A 23,627-nucleotide genomic window follows, 5' to 3' on the forward strand; every position below is an offset into this window, starting at 1 on the left:
AATTACTACTTATCTTTGTTTTCTATTCTGTTAATTTCTGAATTATGGATTTCTGAATACTAATTTGAATTTCTGAAACTGAATTCATAATATTTATAACATAAAAAATGACCTATCGTTATTTCCTTTCTTCTACTTTCTTTGAATTTATTATTTTTATCAGTTTTTGACTTGTTGAGTTGAATCTTTAGTTTTCCATCTTTCTTCTTTTTCAATATAAGATTGTCTAAAGACCATAAATTTCCTTTTATGTACTATTTTGACTGCTTCATATTAGCATTTTTTATTAGCATTTAGTTAAAACGGTTTTATTCTTTGACTCATAAGCTGTTTAGAAAGCTCCCCACACGAGGGTCACGTACTTCACGTTTACTGAGCACATACTTGGTCTGTGCCTGGCCCTGCTCTGCATGCTTAGGGAGACATTAAATCCAGCCAGCATTTATCTCTGTATCCTGGCCTCCCTAATCCTCTACTTTAGCCATGCTTCCATTGCCTACTTTTGTGCCTTTTATCCTCTAAACTCCTTGTGGGCAGGGATTGCACCCCATTACGTCCCCAGGGCCTTGCACAGTGCCTGACCCGTAGCAGGTTTTCAATAAAAGTAAAATTAATGAAAGAATGAATGAATGATGTACCTCCCCAACCGAGGTCTCCTAGCCTAAAAGTCCCATGAAGGGAAGGGCACATCTCCTCAGCCTTTGTGTCCCTGGTGCAAATGTAATGCCTGGCAAGTTGAGTGAGCACAGTTAGTGCACAAAGACAGAGAGAGAAGGGAGAGGGATAAAGAGAGAGAAAGAGGAGGAGGAGTGCAGAGAGGGAGGGAGGGACAGAGGGGAGGGAAATAATGACTTCCCTACCCAAACGAGGACACTCTCCTGCCCCGCTCCTGCCAGCGGAGGATCCTGATGAGTTGCCAGGAAGGCTGGAGTCTGACTCCCCCTCCTCGTGCAAGCTCCCTCCTTCCTCCTCCTTCCCACTCCCGGCTCCAGAGTGATTCAGTGAACACCTAGCCAAGGGCACAACCCCTGGGGCTTCCCTGGTGGCGCAGTGGTTGAGAGTCCGCCTGCCGATGCAGGGGACACGGGTTCGTGCCCCCGTCCGGGAAGATCCCACATGCTGCGGAGCGGCTGGGCCCGTGAGCCATGGCCGCTGAGCCTGCGCGTCCGGAGACTGTGCTCCGTCACGGGAGAGGCCACAACAGTGACAGGCCTGCGTACCACAAAAAAAAAAAAAAAAAAAAAAAAAAGGGCACAACCCCTGCTCTGAGTACAACAACAAAAATAAGCCCCTACCTGGGCTTGGCTCCTTGGTCTCTGGTCCTCCCAACTACCTGTGAGATGGGCTGGACAGGTATCATTAGCAGAGGCCCAGAGAAGCCTAGCACTGTAACTTTGGTCACCCAGAAGATAAGAGGCAGCATGTTGGTTCCCTGGAACCATTTTTCACCTGTAGACTACCTGCCACAGGGACAGTAAAATGGCCAAGCCCGGGAGTTGGTGAAGTGCAGACTGAAGGTCCCCATCTTCAAACACAAAAGGTGCTGGGGCTGAGTAGGTACCCAACAGCTGGTGCCCAGCCTGAGCCCCCAGGCACAGTGTGGAAGATCAGGGCTCAGGGGTCTTGGGCCAAGACTAAGTCAGTGCCCTGGTAGTCGCAGAGAGATCTTCCTCTAAGGGGCTCCCGGGACCAGGGCCTAAGGCAGGCCCTGTGTGCTGGGAGCTGACTACACGACCTCCCTTCCTGCCTCTTCTGGTCTATGTAGGCCTGAGGAAAAACAGCTGGAGGGGAGGCAGTCCCTGTGTTTGGGAAGCTCCAGAGGCTGATGGGGGGAAACAGAAACAGAGAGACGGAACCAGAGATACCCGGGCAGAGCTCAAGACCTCAGCACTGGGGCCTGCAGAGCAGCTGGGGGACTTAGTCAAAGAGGGCTTCCTGGAGGAGGGGAGGGAGGCGGCTTGGGAGGAAGGGTTGTCTGGTCTGGCAAAGAAGAAGGCAGTGGGAATGGCCTGGGGGCGGGAGTGGAGCAGGCTGCCAGTACCAGGCTGAGCAGAGGAATGAGGAAAACTATGGGGGCACGGGTCATAACGTGGGGTAACCCCTGAAACCCCCACCAGGAGATAAGCCAACAGGGGCAGGCACTGTGCCTTATTCAACTGTGCGTCCCAGCGCCCAGTAGGGTGCCAAGCACACAGTCAGCGCTTACTAAATGCTGAATAAATGAACGACGGCGAGAACGGCAGGTGACTGCAGCTACCGAGGGATGCAAGATTTACTCGTGAAGGACTTTTCGAGCACCCGCTATGTGCTGTGCCCTGTGCTAGGTACAGCAGGGAGGAATGGGGTAAAATGGGGTCCTTGCCCTCAAGGGGCTTCTGGCTTCTGGCCAGGATCCAACTCGTGGTCCCCTGTCATGGGGAATCCTCTGTTGTGGCCGACCACGTGACTGATCCCCGTGGGACCTCGGGCAACGCTGGAGTTGTTTCTTCATCTGCAAAATAAAGGAGTAGATGAGTACTGCTACAGATCCCTCAGGGTCAGCACCTTGATGGTCCCCTTCTGCTCACCCGCTGCACACTCACCTCAGTTCCCTGGGCAACACGCCCTCCTTGGAGGCCGCAGTCAGAGGAATTGAGAAGCGGCCAGCAGAGCAAATCCTGGTTCAGGCTGTGTGGTCTTGGGCAAGCTCTGGGAGACAGAGTACCTGTCTCGTAGATCTGGTGTGAAGAGATGATGCATGATAAAAGAACTTAGCGCTGTGCCTGGTACATGCTAAACGCTTAAAAATAACAATATAGCAAATATGCTAACTGTGGGAGCCTTTCCCCTTATCCCAATGGAGTTGGAACTTGGGCAGGAGTGGTTAGGCAAGATCTGCCCAGCCTCCCTCGCATCTCCCTCCCCCCAAACCCGCAAGGAGAGGCCAGGGGCTCAGAGATGTGTTGGAGGGCGGCTGAGGATTAGACGAGGGAAGGGAAGGGGAGGGGCCCAACCGTCCCGCTCCCGGCAGAAGCTGACCGCCCACATTCCGCTAGGGAAAGGTCAGCGCCCGCCCGACTTGCGCGCACCTCGGCAACCACTGCCCTCTGCCGGCCGCGGCGAGACCAGCACGTCTTAGGAACCTGAGCCTGCAGAGGCTTCCGCTCCCCTGGGGAGGGTGAGGCGGGAAGCAGGGAGGGGGTATGCGGTTCCCAGCGCTGAATCCATAACCCAGATCCCCGCACATTTAGCGCAAATCTCAGGCCTCAATGCTCAGAGGCTCCCGGGGCTGAGCCCTCAATCTGGGGCCACAGACTAAGCCATCTCCTCTCCCCACCACCACGCCCCCGATCATCGCCCGCCCGCAGGAGCAGGCTCAGTACCTTCCACAGAGAGGCTGCCGCGGCCCGCAGGCCTCAGAGACCCTGATCCCACCTGGAATACTCAGCCCCCAGGTGTGGCGCCTTCTCATTTGTCAACCCAACATCACCTCCTCAGAGAGGCCTGCCCATGTGGAAGAGCCCTCACCCCCACTACCTGCACACTGCTTGTTATTTCCTATTTCATGGTTACCCTGTCCTGTGTTCTTCAGAGCATTCAGCGCAACCTGCTCTGTCTGTTGATTTTCCCTTCTTTAATGTATCAGCTGGGATCTGGTCAGGAAAAGAGAAACCAGGCTAGGCATTTCAAACAGAGAGGATTCAACGCAAGGAACTGAAAGTGTGGGTATTGAAGGTGTAAAGAACAAAGGAGGAAAGCAGAGGTATTCTAGAAATCAGTAAACACTGAGGCGACATCATCCCTAGGGCTGAAAAGGCGGCCTTACCCAAACCCAGGAGTCCCCAGGGGGCTGGTTCTTGCACGTGGGGCAGGGAATGGATGGGTAAAACATTTTCCTTCTACTGGGAACAGTTGGGACTTAAAGACCGGGTGATTATTCTGACGAGATGGCCAAGGCCCATGTGGGCTTCCAGAAGGTGTACTGCACGTGCGTCCTGGTGGAGAATGTGTAACCCCTGCGAACCCCCGCTGGAACCCTCTGTTCAGAAACACAAACATCTCCCAAGAATAAACAAGTGAGACGACATCAAACTGAAAAGTTTCTGCACAGCAAAGGAAACCATCAACGAAATGAAAAGGCAACCTACGGAATGGGAGAAAATATTTGCAAATCATATCCTTGTTAAGGGGTTAATATCCAAACTATGTAAAGAACACATATAACTCAATAGCAAATAGCAATAATAACTAATAATGACCTACTGTATAGCACAGGGAACTCTACTCTGTACTGGCCTATAAGGGAAAAGAACCTGAAAAGGCGTGGATATATGTATATGTATAACAGATTCACTTTGCTGTACACCTGAAACTAACACAACATTGTAAATCAACTATACCCCAATAAAACGTTTTAAAACTAGCAAATAACTAATAATAATAATCATCATCATCATCCAATTTAAAAGTGAGCAGAGGAACTGAATAGACATTTTTCCAAAGAAGACATATAGACGGCCAACAGGCACATGAAAAGATGCTCAACGTCACTCATCATCACGGAAATGCAAATCAAAACCACAATGCGATATCATCTCACACCTGTCTGAATGGCTGTCATCAGAAAGACAAGAGGTAACAAGTGTTGGCGAGGGTGTGGAGAAAAGGGAAACTTGTGCACTGCTGGTGGGAATGTAAATTGGTGTAAATTGGTGGAAAACAGTATGGAAGTTCCTCCAAAAGTTAAAAATAGAACTACCCTATGATCCACTTCTGGGTATTTATCTGAAGAAAACAAAATCACTATCTTGAAGAGATATCTGCAGTCCCATCTTTATTGCAGCCAAGATATGGAAATAACCTAAGTATCCAACTATGGCTGCGTGGATAAAGTTGTGGTATATACACTACTTAGCCATAAAAAGAAGGAAATCTTGCCACTTGCGACGACATGGATGGACCTTGAGGATATTATGCTAAGTGAAAGAAGTCAGACAGAGAAAGGCAAATACTGTATGATCTCACTTACATGAGGAATCCGAGAAAAGCAGACTTACAGAAACAGAGAACAGATTGGTGGTTTTTAGAGATGGGGCGGGTAGTTGAGGGAAAAGGAGAGAGAGAAAGAAAGAAAAAAGAAAGGAAGAGAAAGGGAGAGAGAGAGAGAGAAAGAAAGAAAGGGAGGAAGTAGGGAGGAATGAGAGAGAAGCAACACCTCCCCCACTTTGATTGGTATATTTTTGTACGATAATAATTTTTTTCAAAGGGAGAAACCTGCCTCTCCCTCTCCTAACTAAGGCACAAGAGTTTGGTGGATATTACCGTAGCCACTCAACTTCTGTCCCGAAGAGAGCAAAAACAACCAGAACACTCCTGCCGTCTCCTCCTCCCCGCCCCCAGGCCTCCAGCCCTTGACAGGTTTACGGCAGCTGCGGCCCAGCTGAGGCCTAAAAGTCAGGGACCCCCCTGTCATCAGCCCCCATCACCAAGGGATGCGTGCCACTCAGAGCCAGCACTCAGCATTCACTTGACAAATATTTATTGACGCCTGCAGTTCAGCAGGCATGTTGCAGGCTCTGGGGAGAGAGCACGAACAAATGTGCCCAAAGCCCTGCTCACATGGAGTTTACTTTCTCATGGGGAGAGACAGATGAGAAAGAAACATGTTATAAAAGATACAGTTGGCCAGACGGCAATAATAAGTGGTATGGAGAAAACTTTAGTCGCAGTGTGCATAGGGAATATTGGGGGTGGGGGGAGTCATAGGAGGTCAGGGAGAGCCTCACTGAGAAGGAGACATTTCATCAAAGCCCAGACAGGGGTGAAGCAGAGAGCCGCTTGGATGCTTGGGGAAGAGCATTCTAGCAGAGGAAACAGCAAGGGCAAAGGCCCTGAGGCAGGACCCTGCCTGGCACGTTTGAGGACCTGCAAGGAGGCCAGTGTAGCAGCAGCAGTGGAGGGACAAGGGGGAGAATGGGAGGAAACTGGTCAAGCTGGGGGCCAGGCTGTGCCCGGCCTCATGGGCATTACTGGACTCCAGCTTCAACTGAGTGAGACGGAGTGTTCGGGATGGAGAGTCAGATCCTGACTTCTGTGGTAAGAGGCAGAGGACCAGAGCAGAACAGTTAAATCTGGAATTTTCCCAGCCCAGTATTTGACAAGAAATAAGAGAGAGAAAGAGCCTTCTCTGCCAGCCTTTCCTTTACCCTGTAATTTCCATTTTGGAGAATCAGAGGACAAGCCGTAGGACACCTGCCCCCATTAGAACCTAAGCTCCTGGAGGCAGGTGCCCCTTGTGTGACGTGCTCATCACTGCACCCAGAGGGTCTCACAAAAGGGCCTGGCGTTCAGCGGGTGCTCATTAAAGATCTGGGGAAGAAATGAGCAGACGTGCCGTGAGGGAACCCCCGGAAACTTGCAACAGGCCCCACGGCCAAGGTGTGGTCGAGGACGGTGCTGGGCACCCAGCCGACATCGCCCCCTTTTCAGGAGAGCTTGAGTGCCTTGCCCAGGGTCACCCAAGGCCGAACGGGAATCAGTCGGCAAATCTGTCTGACTGCAGGGCCCTCGGCCCCTTCTCACTGCCACAGAGGCCCAGCACACCCTGTCAGGCCAGTGGGTCACGCCCAGCTCCCTCTGGCTCGCCCAGGGCCCTCGAACACCAGCCCAGAAGGCTCCAGAGGGGGAGGGGGCGTCCCTTTGCCTGTCCCTCTGAGGGTCTGTGAGTCTATGGGTGGGGGGGTGGGAGTCTGACCCTCCGTGGAGAGGGTGTATTTCTGTCCCACTGGGTATCTGGCCCTCCTGGCGCAAGGTCGGTCCTCCGGATCCCACCTCCACCCGCCCTGCTGGTGGGACTGTACCTGTGTTTCACCCCCGCCCGGCCGGTTCCCATCCCGGCGGACCTGCCTCGCATCTCCATCAGCGGGCCCCGAGCGCCCCCAGCCGACCGCTGCTCCGCCTGCACGTCCACGGCCAGCAGGAGCCCGAGGGCGTCGGTGCAAAGGGGCGGTGCAATGGGAAGTTCCCCGACACCCAGGAACCACAGGGGAGTCCCATCTTGGATTGAGGGGGGATTGCCTGCCACACACAGTAAGGGGACAGGGCACAGACGTCACAGATGCATCCTCCCGGCCCTGGGACTCTCCTGCAGGCTCCCGGGAGCATTTTCCGGGGTATTGGGGGTCTGAGCCTTGAGAGAGGTGGATAGAGAACGCCAGGGGGTGGGGCAGGACCGAGGCTCCCGGCTCCAGACCGCAGAGGGTCCTCTGCCCCTGCCTGGGACTGAAGAAAACCCAGGCTGACCCCCACCCCCAGGCTTAATCCCTCTTATCCCCTGCGTCTTCCTCTTGTCCAACCCCTTGCCAATCCTATCCCCCCCCAAAACGGCTTTCCTTCCAAATCCTCAGAAGTCCCAGCGCCATCAGCAAGGCCGTCGCACAGCCCATCTTGGCACTGAGTCAGGAGCTTGAGAAGGGGACAGGAGGTGGGTGAGCAGCAGGGCAAGGTCAGCCTTTGGAGAGGACGACATACGCACAGGCTCACAGCGGTGTGCACACGTGAACGCATGTACACAGCATGTGCACGTGTGCACACGTGTGCACTCAGGTGCCGTATGTGTGAACACATGTGCACAGATATGCCCGTGGGTACTTATGTGAGTCACGTGCTCACACACGAGCGTTGCATGCACACCTCCATGCCTGGGCCCAGGTATCCACACCTACAAGCAGGCGTCCTTAGATAAACACAGACTGATACAGGTCTGCCATCGAAGCCCACAACTGCACACTTGGGTACACACACAGCCCTCAGCCGATACTCATGTGCACACACATCTACACGTGCCTGGAGGAGAACTAGACTCTGGAGACAGAGAGACCTCAGTTTGCACTCTGGCTTGGCTTCCCACTCTCTTGCTCTGTGATCTTTTGTGTGTGCAGCTTCTCAAAGCCTCAGTATCTCTGTCCATAAAGTGGGTAATAAGGGGGCCTGTCTATCGGGTTGTAAGGGTGAAAGGAGCTAATGAATGGATCAGGCCCGACACATAGTAAGCGCTCAGCAGTGGCAGCAGACAGACCCCCATCCTCAGGCCTGCGTGGGACAGTGACTATAGGGTAACCAGAAGGGTTCCCATCTAGGGATTGAGGCAAGGAGGCCCCCAGCACAGGCACATACGCGTGCACACACGCGGGGCTGCTCTGTGTTCCTGCTGTTTGTGCGGGCTGCCTAGCGACGAGCTGTGCTGAGGAGGGCGTGGGCCCACACGGGAGCCTGGCCCTCCCACCCCAGCCTGTTGGGACAGGGCCTGCCCAGGATTCATTCCTGCATTCCTGCTGCCTTCCCTCTTCCTCTTGGCCACAGACAGTTTGGGTACAAAATGGAGGATTTAGGGAGCCACTCACCCTCCAACCCACCATAGGCTTTGCCCTGCCCACAGTGAGCTAGGGGTGCTGCAGGGGCCCTCCCTGACACAGAGGGAGCCTGGGGTCCCCCTTGGGGCTCTCCAGCTTGCCTGACACCCCCTCTCCATCTCCTCACAAGCCCAAGGCTGCTGAGACTATACCCCTGGTGGGGTGAGAGGTGGCAGGCCCTGCCCCCCCCCACACACACACACACATGCCCCCCCTTGGCCTCCTGGGGAAAGGAAGCTGGCCAGTATCCCTGTGAGCTCCTTTGCCAAGGACTCTAAGTCCCCTCACAAAACCCTGACCCCCAGGCCACTCCCATGGCCACCCTAGTGCCCGGGGCCGGTAGGGAGAGGAGCTCCGTCACCTGGGTCCAGAGCAGAGAACAAGCTGGGCTCATAGGCCGGCTCTGCAGACCACACAGCAGGTCACCCCTTGAAAGTGTGCCTTTCCATCACCAAGCCCCCAAACTATCAGGCCCCAAAGGGATGACTAGGACTCTTCCCCTTGCCTGTCTTCACCCCCAGGTGGGCAGGGAGAACCTGGCAGGAACCACTGCCACACTCCATACAGTGACAGTGGCGTACATACTGCCATACTGCAGACAGGAAGAGCCCCTTTCTTTGGTAAACTGGCCCAAAGGTAGCGGGTGCAACCCACCCAGGCCCTTCTCCTTCCAGGTCCCTTCAAAACAGGTCAGGGCCACCTCACACCTCAGGTGTAGGGTTGTATGACAGTAGCACAGGCATCCCAGGGGTGACACCCAGCCGCAGAAGTGTAGCCAACCACCTTATTTTACAGATGGAGAGACTGAGGCCCAGAGAGAGGAGGGGCCTTGCCCTAGGCCCGCCGTGGAGCTGGGCCTCCTGACGCCTTGCCACCCTCTTTGGAGACAGCCGGGGCTCTAGCAAATCTCCCACTCAGAGCTTTGCTCTGTGTCCTGGGACTGCCTAACTGGTTGGGTAGAAAGAGAAAGAGATGCACACCCCCAAGTCAGCTGCGAGGAGCAGGCTTCAGGAGGCTTCTTCGCAGGGCCCAGCCTTAGGGCTGACAGGAGTATCAGTGCCCAGACAGGCTCCCTTCTGGAACTCCAGGGGCCTAGAGCATGCCAGAATGAAGGGGTCACTGGTGTGACCACAAACAGGCCTGGGTGTAGAAAGGGGAATCCTCAACATATTCTGAGACCCATGCCCTCTCCACCACTGCGGCCCTGCAGTTGTAAACCCCAAAAAATGTGGAGATAAGAAAACGGAAAAAGAGCGCTGGACTGGGAATTGGGGGCTCTGTGTCTGGTCCTGACTCATGGGGGGAAGTTGAGCCTCAGTTTACCCATCTGTCAACTGGCAATGGGATCTGTGCTCTCCCTGCTTCCTCCACCCCACACTGCCAGAGCCGGCCCCTCTGGGACGGGATGGGGTGCAGGCGACCACGAGGCCCCTCCCTGGGGAGTCTTGCCAGTCTGACTGGGGAGGTGGGCAGCGACGTTCTTTAGCACTGTCCCGGGCCACTGTCCATGAGCCTCTCCTATGGGTCAGCGCTCACGACAGTACTGGGAGGTCGGGTCATCGCTCTCGTTTACAGATGAGCAAACTGAGGCCAGAGCCGGGGCTCCAGCACGGCTCTGGCTGCCTCCAGCAGGACAAGGGGGAGGCCACCGGAGAGGGGTGGCCCAGGGCCCTAGCCACCCACCATCAGAGCAGGTGTGTCATGCCGCTGCGGGCGGGGGGGTGTCCCCTGGGCCCAGAAACTCAGGAACTCGGGATCTGTGTCTCCCGCACCGTTCCACGCCCACCCCCACGGCGCCCGACGGGGACAGGACCCGGTGTGGCGCCAGGTACCGGGGAGGGGCTCCGAAACCTCTGTTCTCGTGGCGCCGACAACCGGTGTCCGCCCGCCCGCGGGTCGGCGTGTCTGGGCAGGGAGGCGGCTCGGGGCCGCCCGGACCGGACGGGACGCGACGCGGGCGGCGACGCCACATCTGAGCCCCGCCGCCTTCAGGGGCGCCCCGCCCGGGGCAGGGGAGGAGAAGCTTCCCAAAGCCGGTCGGGCCCCGCCCCCTGGCGGCCGCCGCAGGTGGATGCAGGTCCGGGAGAAGGCACCGCCTCTCGGGTCCCACTACCCCGATCAGTCACTCATCAAACACTTCCTGCTGGGGGTCCTGCAGAAGGGAAAGCCAGAGCCTGGTAGAGAGGCCTTGCCTTCTACCGTCTTTGATCTGCCAAGCCTCTCAGCTAGCCCGGCAACACCCAACACCCCCTAGGCCACACCAGCGACACCCTCTGCACACCCCGCAGCCAGGCTGCAGAAGTGGCCTCCAGTTTCTGGACTCCCCTTGCCCAGAAAGTGGGCAGAGCTGGAGCCCCCTCTTCCTGACTCCGAGCTGCTCACACACCCTCCAAGCACACCTGTCATGCTACCCTTGATGGCCACCCCTCCTCCTGCCTACAACCCAGCCGGGAATGTCCACCCAGTCTTTGCCTGCCTGCTCTAAGACCCCTCAAATACCAACAGCAAAATGCTTATGTAGCAATTACTATGGGCGAACACTGTTCTTCCTGCTTTATAAACATCATACATTTAACAAGCCTGCCCAGAACAAATGCTGCACCGCCCCTGCCACACACACACATACACACATTTTGTGACTGTCAGTAACTCCATGTTCCCAGGTCTGGGCTCATGTGGCTTTCCTATCCGCCCACCACCGCCCTGCGCTGGCAGCTGTGCTTCAGAACATTGAGCACTGCCTGTCCTTCCCTCCGCTGAAGCCCCCTCCGCCGCCACTGTGCCCCATCCTCAGGCAGCTCTGTGGGCAGCAGGTGCTGGGGAAGGAACAGAGACTCTAGTCCCAGCCACTATGCACCGCTGTGCGACCCAGGGCAGCACAGGACCCTCTCTACGCCTCAGGTTTCTGAGCTGCGGGAAGAGGTCATTTCTAAGGCCACGTCAGACCCCATACAAATGTGGGGTTTTGTATACAGTAAGTGCTCACTAAATGCATGAACAGCTGTTCACAGATTGTGACCCTGCTCTCAGCCCCCCTTTGAGTCCAGGACCTGGGAGGAACCGTGCCCTCTGCCTCCCACGCCCTGGCCTTCCTGGCTTCTAGAACTTCCTGATAGATCCTGGTCCAGGCCCAGAGGAGTCCATAACAGGAGGGGGTGATGATCTGTGAACAGGCCTGGCAGTCTCCTCTGCCCCCTAACCCTCTTCAGGGCCTGGCACCTGCATACAGGCCAGAAGAGAAAGCTAGTCCAAGTTCACATGTGTTCAGAATCCCCCATTAGAGCTCTATGAGCCAAAGGTCCCCATGGGTTGGACCTACAGGGTCTACCCTGGAGTTTCCCATCTGTAAAATCAGGAAGAGTCAGCTGACCATGGTTTTCAGCATGTACTTGAAGAGCTGCCCTTAACAAGCTCGTAACACTTATTGAGCACCGACTGGTGACAGGCACTGCCCAAGGCATTGGAAAGACAGGCTGCTGTGGGACGCAGAGAAGATGCTGGCAACCAGCTCAGATGCAGAGGCAAGGACAGAACCTGAGGCAGCAGGTTCTCTTCCAGGAGAGGGGAGCACACACAAGGTGTGAAAGGCGAGGGCAAGGCCAGCTGGCTGGGGAGGGGCAAGGAGAAGGGCCTCCCTGTGGGGATTCAGAACGGAGCCTCGGGTTTCCCCAAACCCCACAGGTGGAGGACAGGAGAGAGCATCTGCAGTCCTGACCTCCAACTTACTGTGGCCTGAGCACCGGACAGTCACATCCTCCAGCGGACAGGACAAGAAAAGAGGGGGTTAAACACACAGCAGAAGAGACCAGAGCCAGGCACCAGGCAGAACTTCCTGCTAGAACTGTCTGAATTCCAAACTGGCAAGAGACTGAGGGGTTCCCTGATCCCCAGGGCTTTCAAGAAGGGGTGTCACCAAGGGGCTTCAGGAGGGTCCTTTCTACACCAAGGTAGAGGGCTGGGGGAAGATCTCTCAGTGCCGCTCCACGCAGGGGAGGCTGGGAATAGGACAGCAAAGTTCAGCCATTCTCACATGTCTGGCCTTGTTTTCTTCACACGCAGAAGTTACTTCGTCAGCTTCCTGGAAAACCTCTGTGCAATCACTGATGGAGAAGCCCTGCCCCAGGCCTCTCTCTCTCTCTCCCTCCACCCTCTGTTCTGATGCAGGAGCACAGACCCGCCCGCTCCCAGCACAGGCTTGGGACCTGGCCCTCACCCTGTCCTCTCCCAGCTGGGCCACCAAGATGCATTCGCCAGCACAAAACCCAATGCACCCCCAGGCCCAGGCCCAGCCATACGGGGAGGGAGTGGGGAGAGCGCACAGCCTGTGCCCAGGAAGTGGGGCGGGGCTGGGGGTCAGCAGTCCCGGGCTCTAGTCCCGGCTCTGGGCCTCAGTTCCGCAAGCTGCACAGTGAGGGACTGAACTAGATAATATCCAAGGATACTCCCAGCTCCGACTGTTCTAGGACCAACAGGAAGACACACTCCCTTCCTTCACCGCGCCCACAAGGGGGCCAGGGCCAGAGCAGGGGCTGCCTCCAGACTCTGCCCCAACCAAGCTGTGTAACCTCTCTGTTGAACTCACTTGCCGAAGTGTCCTGGCAGAGGGGCTGTTGCTAGGGTCAAATGAGATAATGCTGGAAAACTGCCCTGGGAGCATGGAGTCGGCGCTCCCACCTTTCATCTCCAGGGTGAAATTCCAAGATGGTGCATCTGGCGCACACAGGATGACCAGCACAGAAAGATACAAAGCACATTGCACTCAAGGGCTGGGGAGAGTATGGCCAGGGGGTAGGCTGGGGGCTTCCAGGGAAGGGCTGCTTCTCAAGGGAGGTGCTGGTCGGGAGCTGGAGATGCGAGCTTTACAGACAGGGAGACGGGTCTAAGGAGGGGGCACCTGCTTCCTCAGGCCGTCTCCTCGCTGGGAATTAGGCAGGCTGAGCCAGACCGCCCCACCTGGAGAACTGACCAGGAGAACTGCCCTGCGACCCCAGCTCCCTTGAACAGAGAGGGCGACCCTTGCCAAGGGAGCCCAGCAAAGTCTCCTGGGCTTGGAGAAGGGAGCCAGGGCTGTGCGGTGTGGCCTTGGCCTGTTAAGAGTCTATAAGTGAAGGGACGCTCCATGGGGCTTAAGATCCTTGGGGGAATTCACGACCCCTAGCCCACCTCCCTAAATGTGCAGAGGAGGAAACTGACACTTGGAAAGGAGAGCTCGCTTAGCCAAGGTCACACAGCAGTGAGCTCCGTCTCTGAGCCCTGACTGCCTTTTCTGCCTGCCAGGAGGGGAGGGCCAGGCCTCCCCGACTCCAGCCGCCCTTACCCGGGTCTGGGGAAGGTGTCAGTGTCTCCATGGAGGCCAGGGGGGCACTGTTGGGCTCAAGGCCAGGACTGGGATACCGCAGAAGCCAGCTTCTTCCTGAGAAGGGCGGGGAGGCCCGGAAGCAGGGAGGTAGCCTGGCCTCCACCAGGCAGACAGCATTTGTTACCTTGTAAGGTACTTCCTCTTCTCCCTCAAACAGCTTCTGACCGAACTAGGTGGGGCTGTGGGTGGAGGAGTTGAGGCTTGTTCTTGGAGCCGTGCCTACTCACCCACCCAAGGACACCTGAACAGCCCTCCCTGGGAGCAGCAGGTCCCAAGCAGCCCCCTGGCCTGTCAGAGAGCCAGACAGCATGCAGGCACGTCTGAGGACCCAAGCCTGGCCTGGGAACCACGATCCCTGGGTTCCCACCCTCGCCCCTCCGGGGGGGAAGGGGTTGTCTACCTGCACTTAACCTGCACTGCTTCCCCCTCACCTCTGACTTACAGCCAGTCTGGCTCTCCTGCCCTCTCGCACTCACACCCAGACACACACACAGCACCTGCAGGGGGAGGTGGGGGGCAGGAGGCGGGAGGTTGGTGGCTGTGTGGGAACTGCACTTTCTATCCTTCCCTGAGGGCAGTGAGGCCTGGTTCCCCAAGGAGGGAGCTGCCCATCAGGGGCCCAGGGCCTCCTGCCTCTTGCCCAGAGGAAGCAGGCTGGGCACGGCCCGGGAGTCCAGCAGGGCCATGTCTGTCTGCATCTTCGGAGGCATGGAGGGATGCAGGACCCAGGGCCGGTGGCTGGGAGGGGCAACAGGGCTGCTCACTCACCGGGCCCTGTGGGGCCCCTGCCTGACTCTGAGTGAGGAGTGGCGTCCGGGGGTCCCAGTGACAAACTGGACGGAAGTGGAGGACCGGGGCCAGGCCCCCATCACTGATGTCCCACACCCGGCACAGGGCAGGCCCCACTGAACACCCGATGAGGGGCCTTAAGGCCGGCTGGCCTCTCACTAGCTCTGTGACTTTGGGCATCTATGAGCCTCTCTAATCCCCGGTTTTGTCTCTGTAAAGTGGGAGTGATGGTTTCCTCCTCCCGGAGTTGTTTTAAGGGCCCGCTGGGCTGACAGTTTGGATAGTAGCACATGATGGCCTGCCAATGGCCTTTACTGGGCAGCTGAGGAAGGGTCAGTGTGCTCCCCAGGGTCTCTGGCTGTGTCTGCGGACACCAAACCACTTCAGCCCCTCCAGGCCCTAACCGGACGGAGCCCCAGGGCTACAGGGCACTTGGTCACCGAGGAGCACCTCAGGAGGGGCTCACAGCACCACCGGGGAGAAAGCACTGAGGACAGGGCCCATGCCAGGCAGGGCCCTCCGCCCCCCAGGTCGGCATGTCCTGGCCCCAGTGCCATCTGTGTGTCCAAAGTGCCACCAGGCCCGCTGGGCCACACCCTGGTGACTCGGGGCTATGGCACGGACCCTACCCAGCCAGTGGGAGAACAAAGCCACCAACTCAGAGCCTTGGCATCCAGGATGAGTCACACGCAAACACACCCAGCCAGGTACCCACATGCCTCCCAGCGGGCCCCACCCCAAGGGATCTGCAGTGGAGAGCAGAGGCAGCCTCTCCCGCTGATGAGGGAGGGAGGGGGCTTGGGGTCAGGGGTTAGGGTTAGGGGCACGCCTGGGCGCAGCTGACTCACAGACAGGTCTCAGGTCTAGACCAGGACCATCAGCCCACCTCTGGGCCGCCAGACTTCACTCACCCCAGGCAGCAGAGTCACAGGCCTGACCCTGGGATCCCAAGTCTGGCCCTGAAATGTGTGGGAATTGTGACAAGGTGAGATGGCCAGGCCTTCCAACGACCACTCTGGTTAAGGCCAGGTGAGGAGTGGTTTCCCCACCTTAGCCTGGGAGTCAGGGTGGTCAGAAAAGGGGCCAGGGCTCACCGTGATAAGACCCTGCATCTCCCCGACCACCAGTGGCTCAAAGAAGGAACAGAGGTTCCCAGACAAGTGTCCAGAGTGAGAGAAGACGCCCAGGCAGGAGGGCAGGGAGCAGGTGGGTGGCCTTCACGGGCAGGGAGGAGCCCCAAACCCCAGGCCAGCCCAGTGTGGCATGGGGCCCCTGCTTCAGCTAATACCCAGGCCCTAGAGAGTCTGGGGCTCAGCTGCAGAATGCCACCTCCTTGGGCCCCCGCCTGAGCACAGACGGTGGAGGAGGTCCTGCCACCACCTGGAGTCTCCAGCCGAGGCCTTAGCCGAGCGCAGTTCACCGGAAAGGGAGAGGACAGACCCAGCAGGACACCACAGGGCAGACAACCAAATCCCTAAAACCCTCAACCAGCTGCGACCATGCCCGACCCCAACGCAGCCCAAAGTAACCCCAAACTGTGCGCGACGCTCACCCGGGCTTGCCCCACCCCCACCCTGGACCCATGGCCGGATTGACACTGCGCTTACCCCAACCCTAAGGCCAGGTGTGACCCGTACCCAACCTTACCCCCAATCAACTTCACTCCAAACCTGGGTGCTTCCCTATGCCCAAAACTTACCCCCTTTGCAAAACTCAGCCCTAAAGCAATCCCATCCCAAACCCCGGCTCTGACCTGCACCCACTCTCAGACTTTTGCCCGAAATTCCAATGTCAGCCCAACTGCAGCCCCAAACCTACAACATTCCTCCAAACTCTGCCTTCCCAGGCCCTCCCTTAATCCTAACCCGTATTCCACATCCCAGTAGCACCCCACGCCCTGTCTCTACTCTCACCACCGACCCTACCCCAAGCTCCCCAAACCCCAACCTCCCCACAAGCCCACTTCCACCCCACCCGCCCCCATTAAGCCCACCCTGTGTCCATTTTCTGACAATCAGAGACCCCTGCTGAGCCCTGGAGTGTCAGGTGGGGCATACGTCCAGGGTAGTGGGTCAGGTCCCACATGCCCAGGCTGGGAGTCGAGGTAAAAGGGCAGGGGCTGTGGACAGGACGTGCCCCCAGTAAGAACGGCAAGCACTCTGCCAGTACCGTGAGCCCTGCACCCAGTGGCCCCATGTGAGGACTTGTGTGGGGTGGGGAGGGCGTCATTCAGACTCTGGGCCTGCCCTAGCACGCCTGTCCTCCCAGCTGAAGTGGGGGCTCTGCTCAGAGCAGTCCAAGGGCTCACTGTGCCCACCCGGCCCAGAAACCCACCGCAGTACAGCCCCCAGCCCACTCCTCTACCCCAGACCCTGGGGTACCCACACCTCGGGGAAGGGAGTCAAACCCAGGCCCCTGAGACTTGTGCCAGCACCCCTACCCCCTGTCCCTGGTCTATAGGCCCAGTAGGCTGAGTTCGAGGCCCTCCCTCTGCAGTCGGGGGGAGAGGGAGCAGGGATGCCTGGCTGGTATCAGCCGCCACCTCCTGCCCCCAGGCCCAGGCCGCATTCCCAGCAAGCCAGGACCTGCCACCCGGTAAACAAGCGCACTCAGCACCTCCCAGACTCCAAGGTCGCTGCTGCGGCCAGATGAGGTCTCTCCCTCAGCTCCAGCCTGAGGCCTTCATGCTGCAGTTCCTGTCACAAGACTCCCCAGGACGTCTCTCAAGCAGGCCCAAGCACCCCGAACCCCTCAGGCCGCCACAGCCTTCTCTCAGCCACTCAGCCCTGCACCCCAGAGACCCTGCACCCATGGTGGCAGCATGATCCTGAGTGGGTCCTTTCCTTAGCCTGCCACTCCCTGTCAGAAGACCTGGCCCTGAGTGGGCCCGTCAGGAGCTGCGGCTCCACGCCCCCCACCACAGTGGGCAAGGGAGACCCTGAGAGGTCGTAACGCATCACACCTCACCTAGGAGGGTTCGGGGGTAAATTCCTTGCCCCACGTCAGGCCTCAGCCGGTCCAGGGCTCGCTCCAGAAGCCTGGATGAGCGTGCGGGGCCTCTGGAAGCAGTGGGAGCTAGAAGACGCAGGGGACTCAGGGATGGGGAAGGCAGGACCAGGCCCCCCGGGACAGGGCCTCCCCAGACCTCGGCCCTGGAAGCTCTTGCAGCCATCCAACCTGCTTCCCTATAACGCAGTCCAAGGGGAGAAGGGTCTTCTCCCCTCCGTCCCTCCGGGCTCCAGCCAGGTCTGGGCCCAGGCGCCTCTGGCCTGGCGCCCACTCTTTACCACCCCTGCTGCCCTCACTGGCTCTGACCCTGCCCTTCCCGTGCTCAGCAGAGGGACCCAGCCCTCCCTCGCCCGGGGGTCCGGGCTACCCAGAGTCTCCCCACAGCTCCCCTGCTGCCCGTGGAATTCACGCCAGGACTCCCACAGAGTGTCAACCCACCCATCCCAGCATCCAGACCCCTGCTGCTCTCCACCTGCCCCTGCCCGGGCCACGCTGGCCCCTTACGCTCTCCAGAGAGGCCATGCGGTGTCAGCCTCCTGGCTTTGCTCAGCTGCCCCACAGCCTGGAGAGCCCCCCCTCCACTTCCAGACAGGAAGCAAACCCTATCTGTCCCTCAAGCACCAGCTCAAAGGCAGCCAGGACTCCTCTCAAGCAGGCCCATCTCCTGCCTGCCTCGCCAGGGACGGAAAGCTGTGGCCGGATGCTCTGTGCCCTTGGGAAGCAGGAGATCAGGGGTGGCAAAGACCCAGCACAAAGCTGCAGGACAGGGGAGGTGGACGTGCCCTCAGAGACTGAGCACAGTGGTCTGGGCCTGGGCTTCCCGGAAGGGGACTCCTCTTGGAGGAGATGGGGCTGTGATTTCACGGTGGTCTTGTCTGACACCTCCATCCCTCCCCACCCGGCTTCAGGCCACTGGGTGGCAGCTGGGGGCTAGCGCTTCCCACCTGGAGCTCCAGTTGTCACGACAGTTTTGTGACATTGATGTTACTGTCCCCATTTTACTTACTGGGACACTGAGGCTACAACAAGGTAAGGGACTGCCTACGTGGCAGAGTGGGAATTAGATCTCAAAGCCCACCCTCCAAAGAACTAAAGACTTGCCACAAGTGGGTGTGAGTAGGGTCCCCGGGGGAAGGGCCAGGAGGGTGGCAGAGCCGAGGCCAGACTTTCACCTAAATCGTTGAAACCCGACAGCGGGGTCCCCGGGCCTGGGGGAGCAGCCAGTACCCCAGGGCTCCTCCACAGCCCGTAAGCGACTGATGCCCCGCCCCACCCCTCACATTCCAAGTGTCAACCCAGCACCGCGGAACGCACCCACGCACCTCAAACCCGCCCCCGCTTCCGCCCCCACTGTCCACATGCAGACCAACCAGACCGGCTGCACCAGCCCCGCCGCCACCCAGAGAGGCTCCAGCGTCTCCCCGCCCCCACTCGCAGCCGGCGTGAAAATATTCCGTGGCGCACTAGCGCCCCCAGCTGACCATTGTGGGACAGGCAGGGCACAGGGACCCAATCCAGGCACCAGGCCAGAAGGAGGAGTCCTGCGTGCCCCAGGATCCCTGCCCGCCCACCATTCCTCGACCTCCCTGAGCGCCCAGGGTCAAGTCGGAGGGGGTGAGCAAGGAGCAGAGAAGAGGAAAGGGCGGGCCTGGGGACCGCATTAGCACAAACATGGAGGGGAGAACAGCAGGGCCTGAGGCTGATGGGTGGGTGGAGTGTGGGTTTCTGCCTTGGACTTGGTGATGAATCAGGCCCGGGGTGGAGAAGGGAGAGTCGAATGGGCCTCCCAGATTTCTGGCACCGGCTGGGTGATGGTCAGAGCTACAGGTGAGAACAGGTCTGGGACAGTGGCTGAAGGACTTGTCTTGGACATGTAGGCCTTGAGGGACCTGAGCGCCATCCTGTGGAGACCAGCAGGAGGTGGTCTGGAGAGTCCGTGGACATGGCAGGGAGGCGGGGACATTCATTACAGCGCTGGTCCCCTCTCTGGCTTCTGACCCATCCTTGGGCAAGTCTCTCAATGGGCTTGGTGTGGATTAGCTGCTCCTAGGGTCCCTTCCTGTTCTTGTACTTGTCATTACCTGCCCAGCCTCCCTCTGCCTGGGCCTCAGTCCCCTGCAGAGCCCTCCTAAGAACGCACTGAGGACATAGATAGTATTAACTCCGTTTATTGAGCACTTACTAAGTGCTAGGCACTGCGCTAGGTGGCCTCACCAGCCTGGGGGTGAAAACTGGCCACTTTGACATCAGTGCCCAAATCAGAGGGGCTCCTGGGCCCCACCCATGTGGCCCCCAAGGTACTTCCAGGGCCCCCAGGGATGCTGCCTTCCCCACAGACAGGCACATGTCGAGGCACCCTGCCTCAGTGGCCAGTGGGTCTGCGGCAGGGTGCTGAGGAGGAATAATTGGGGGCGGGAGGCAACGCTTCCCTCTCTAACCATCATGCTCCCCAGGCCTCAAGGTCACACTGTTTAGGCCCAGAACCTCAGAGGCCTTCAAAAAAATGAGGCTCCAGGCTTCCCTGCTGGTGCAGTGGTTAAGAATCCGCCTGCCGATGCAGGGAACACGGGTTCGATCCCTGGTCCGGGAAGATCCCACGTGCCGCGGAGCAACTAAGCCCGTGAGCCACAACTACTGAGCCTGCGCTCTAGAGCCCGTGTGCCATAACTACTGAGCCGGCGTGCCGCAACTACTAAAGCCCGCACGCCTAGAGCCCAGGCTCCGCAACAAAAGAAGCCCCCGCAATGAGAAGCCCGTGCACCGCAACCAAGAGTAGCCCCCGCTCGCCGCAACTAGAGAAAAGCCCGCGCTCAGCAACAAAAACCCAACGCGGCCAAAAAAAAAAAAAAAAAACGAGGCTCCTTCATCCCCTGGTGCCAATCCCCTGAACCCCTCTCTCTGAAAGGACCCCACAGCAGCCCTCCAGGCTGGTGGGACTGGCCCTGAGCCTGCTCCATCCACTGTCTCCCTCCCCCCTCTCTTGCCAGACACCTCGTACACAGACTTCCATCCTCTTGCCAGCCCAGACACCAAATACACCCTATACTATCATTACTATGCCCTATACTGTACCATGTCCTCTATGCTATACTATATTCTATATTATTCCTATCATAGTAGGAGGCGGAGACTGAGGGTCAGAGAGGTTAAATTATCCGCCCAGGGTCAGACAGATAGATTGGAACAGAGGCACATCCCACCCCGACCACTCAGGGTAATGCCTGGCATAGTACGAGGCCCTTTGTGAGCTGACTCCTGCCTGCTGGCCTTTGCAGACCTGGCTCCCAGGTGCCTTCTCGGTGAGGCTGAGTGAGGTGCCCCTTCTCCGTGCTGACCCCACATGTAACACTTTTCATTCATTCATTTAATAAACAATTATGGGGCATCCACTACGTTCTAGATGCTGTGGGGAGTATAAAAACCTGGCCCTGGCCCTCCCTTCTCTCCCCTCTCCCTCACCCCTCCCACCCTTGACGAGGGAGCTTCTGTTGCCCTCAGGCCTCCCCAGCCCTTCCTGTCTCTCTTACAACCTCAGGGAGGTGAGGGCTTCAGCAATACTTAATTTGCATTTCACTTAGAAACGTGACCACCAGGCAGGGCCACCAAGTCCCGCCTTCAACCAGGGTCCCCTCTGCTGCATCCTGTGTAGCAGGTGCCCTCAGCTTTCATATCTCCAGGGCTCAGGAGCTCACCCTCTCACCAGGAAACCCAGCCCATGCTTGGACAGCTTAGCCAGACACCATTCACCTCCCTGTTAGTCCCTGCCTGGACTTCTCTGAAGCCACGTGGAACACAGCGGCTCCCTCCTCCATGAGATGGGGCCAGGGGGGGACAGAAATGGCTTACTAAGCACCTGCTCTGTGCCAGGCACTTGGGGTGCAGAGGCAAACAGTATGCTGGTTTCCTTGCCCTTCGGTCACGTGACAAGTCCCTGCAATACAAATTGAAAAGGAAAAGAACAGCGAATTTTATTGAGCACTTACTATGTGCCAGACAATGTTCCAGTGCACTTTATGTGAAATAAAATCATTTAGTTGTCCCAAAGCCCTCAAAGCTGGGCTCTGTTAATTACATTCACCTATGCATTGGCCCAAAGTCCTGCAGACACTATGGTGAACCAGAGTTCATGCTCAGAGGAGCAGGCTGCTGGAGTTAGCAACTAACTGCCTGTTTTAAGTGTTGGCCAGAGTTTCGCTTCTCAGTTTAAAGGGTTTCTCTCTTCCATCATCTCCAAAATACAAAATGCCTCTTCTCCCCAAAATGGCTCGCGCAGGTGGGAAGAGGCACAGTCCTCTGGCGCCATCTAGGGGCAGAAACATGCATTGCAGAGGTTTAAGTGCCGCCGCGGTGGGCGCCCCCGCCTGGTAGGGACCCAGAGGGACTAACTGCAAAAAAAAGATCCTATTAGGACGTCAGGCACCTCCCACCTCCCACCACGTGGGTTGAGTACTGTAATGATGACTGCACACCTGCTTCATCTAGTTGCCAATCAGAAGACGGCTCCCTGTAGAACTGTGTCCCTAAAACGTTATTGTTTCTTTGCGGGGGGGGGGGGGTCCCCAAGCCCTTTTTATATGAACACAGGTGACTTTAAGAGTTCTGCAATCTGATGCTCTGACAGACAGCTTCGTACAGTCCCTGAGCACTGTTAGATTGTCCCTGATTCTGGAGTTAGGTAGACTTGAAACAGAGACCTTACTGGGGGATGCATGTAAGGGGGTATCACTCACAATACTGGCAACATTCTTTTCCTTAGGATGGGGGTGGGTACATGGATGTTCATTTTACTATTTGTTAAACTTTGTCTATAATTTTTTATAGATATGAAATATTTTATTTAAAACGTATTAATTCTTTTAGACAAACTTCCCAATGTTTGAAACCAACTCTATTATCGCCCAGTTGTACCCACAATGAACCACAGTGAAACAACCCTGGAGGCAGGCCCCTAGGGAAATTTCAGTTTCTGACCCCCACACCAGCCACCCAGAGAATAAAACCAAGCCCTGAGGCCAGGAAGCTGCATGCAGCTCTACCCTGAGAACTCTGCCCCTTGAGCTACCGAAGCTTAATGTGAAAGAACTACAATGGATGTTTCACTCATTTGAAAAATAGTTAGTAAGCACTTACTATGAGCTAAACACTGTGTGAGGTGCTGGGAATCCAAAAGTGAGCTAGGCATGGCTCCTTCCAGCAAAGAGGTGACCCTTTCGGAAATGAGTTCTGACCATAAACAGCAACAGGACAAGATGGGGAGTGGGAGCTGCCATAAGAGGGAAGGAGGAATACAAAATGATCACGTCTACCTTGGAAAATCTGGGAGGGCTGCCAGGAGGAAGAGGCATAGAGCTGGGCCTTTAAGAGCACTAGAGGTTGGCTGCTGGAAGGAAGAGACTCATTCCAGAAGGAGGGAACAGGGTCAGGAAAAGCCCAGAGGGAGAGGATCCAGGGGTAGGTTTAGGGAACAGCAAGAAAAAGATGGATTTTAGAAAAAGAATCCTGGATTCTCAGGCGGGACAGGTAGTTTGGTTTGCCATAGTGGCAGGCCTGGAGTGGGTCTAGACTTGACTCAGGAGGAGTGGGGAGCCATGGCAGGTGTTTGAGCAGGAGAGTGCCCCATCAGAGTTGCAGCTGTGTGCTAGGTGCTCGGAGCAGGGAGCAACTGAAGCTGACCAGTGAGCTGGCGGCGTAGGCCTGTGCTGGGAGGGGCGAGCAGAGGGAGAAAGGATTGCCCCTTCGGGTCTGTCTCTGTCAGTGAGTCTGTGCAGGGTCAGGAGTCATGTGGCTGACCCTCCCGCCCGCCCACCCACCCCACCAGAGGAGGTGGGAGTTAACCAGCCCAAAGCAGTGTGTGCGCAGCACCCACTGGGCCCTGAGGGGCCACAAGAGATGCAGGACAAGAAGCCCAAGCCCGCCCATAGGAGCCAGGGGCAGCTCCCTGGAAAGCTGCCTCTATGAGGTGGAGCTTTTAGGAGCCCACTGAGCCCTTTCCTGCCACCCAAAAAATCCCCCCCACCCATCTACTCGCTAAGGACTGGTCTCACCACAAGAGATGCATTGCTTAGATCCAAACTTTAGTC

The 23,627-nt window shown here is 57.3% G+C and overlaps 1 long non-coding RNA gene across 2 annotated transcripts; it reads right to left on the minus strand.

Annotated features, from left to right (window-relative positions):
* Positions 1–2,119: 2,119 nt before the first annotated feature.
* Positions 2,120–18,963, minus strand: LOC115858722 (uncharacterized). 2 transcript variants are annotated; one of them, XR_004041773.2, is made up of 3 exons: positions 18,918–18,963; positions 2,583–2,717; positions 2,120–2,491 (listed from the first exon to the last, which is right to left on the minus strand). It is a non-coding gene; the product is annotated as an uncharacterized lncRNA (long non-coding RNA). The 2 variants fall into 2 exon arrangements; XR_011377737.1 differs by lacking the exon at positions 18,918–18,963 and adding an exon at positions 10,242–10,381.
* Between the last annotated feature and the right edge of the window lie 4,664 nt (positions 18,964–23,627).

The sequence above is a fragment of the Globicephala melas genome, chromosome 10, assembly GCF_963455315.2.
Source record: "Globicephala melas chromosome 10, mGloMel1.2, whole genome shotgun sequence".
Taxonomy (NCBI): Eukaryota; Metazoa; Chordata; class Mammalia; order Artiodactyla; family Delphinidae; genus Globicephala; species Globicephala melas.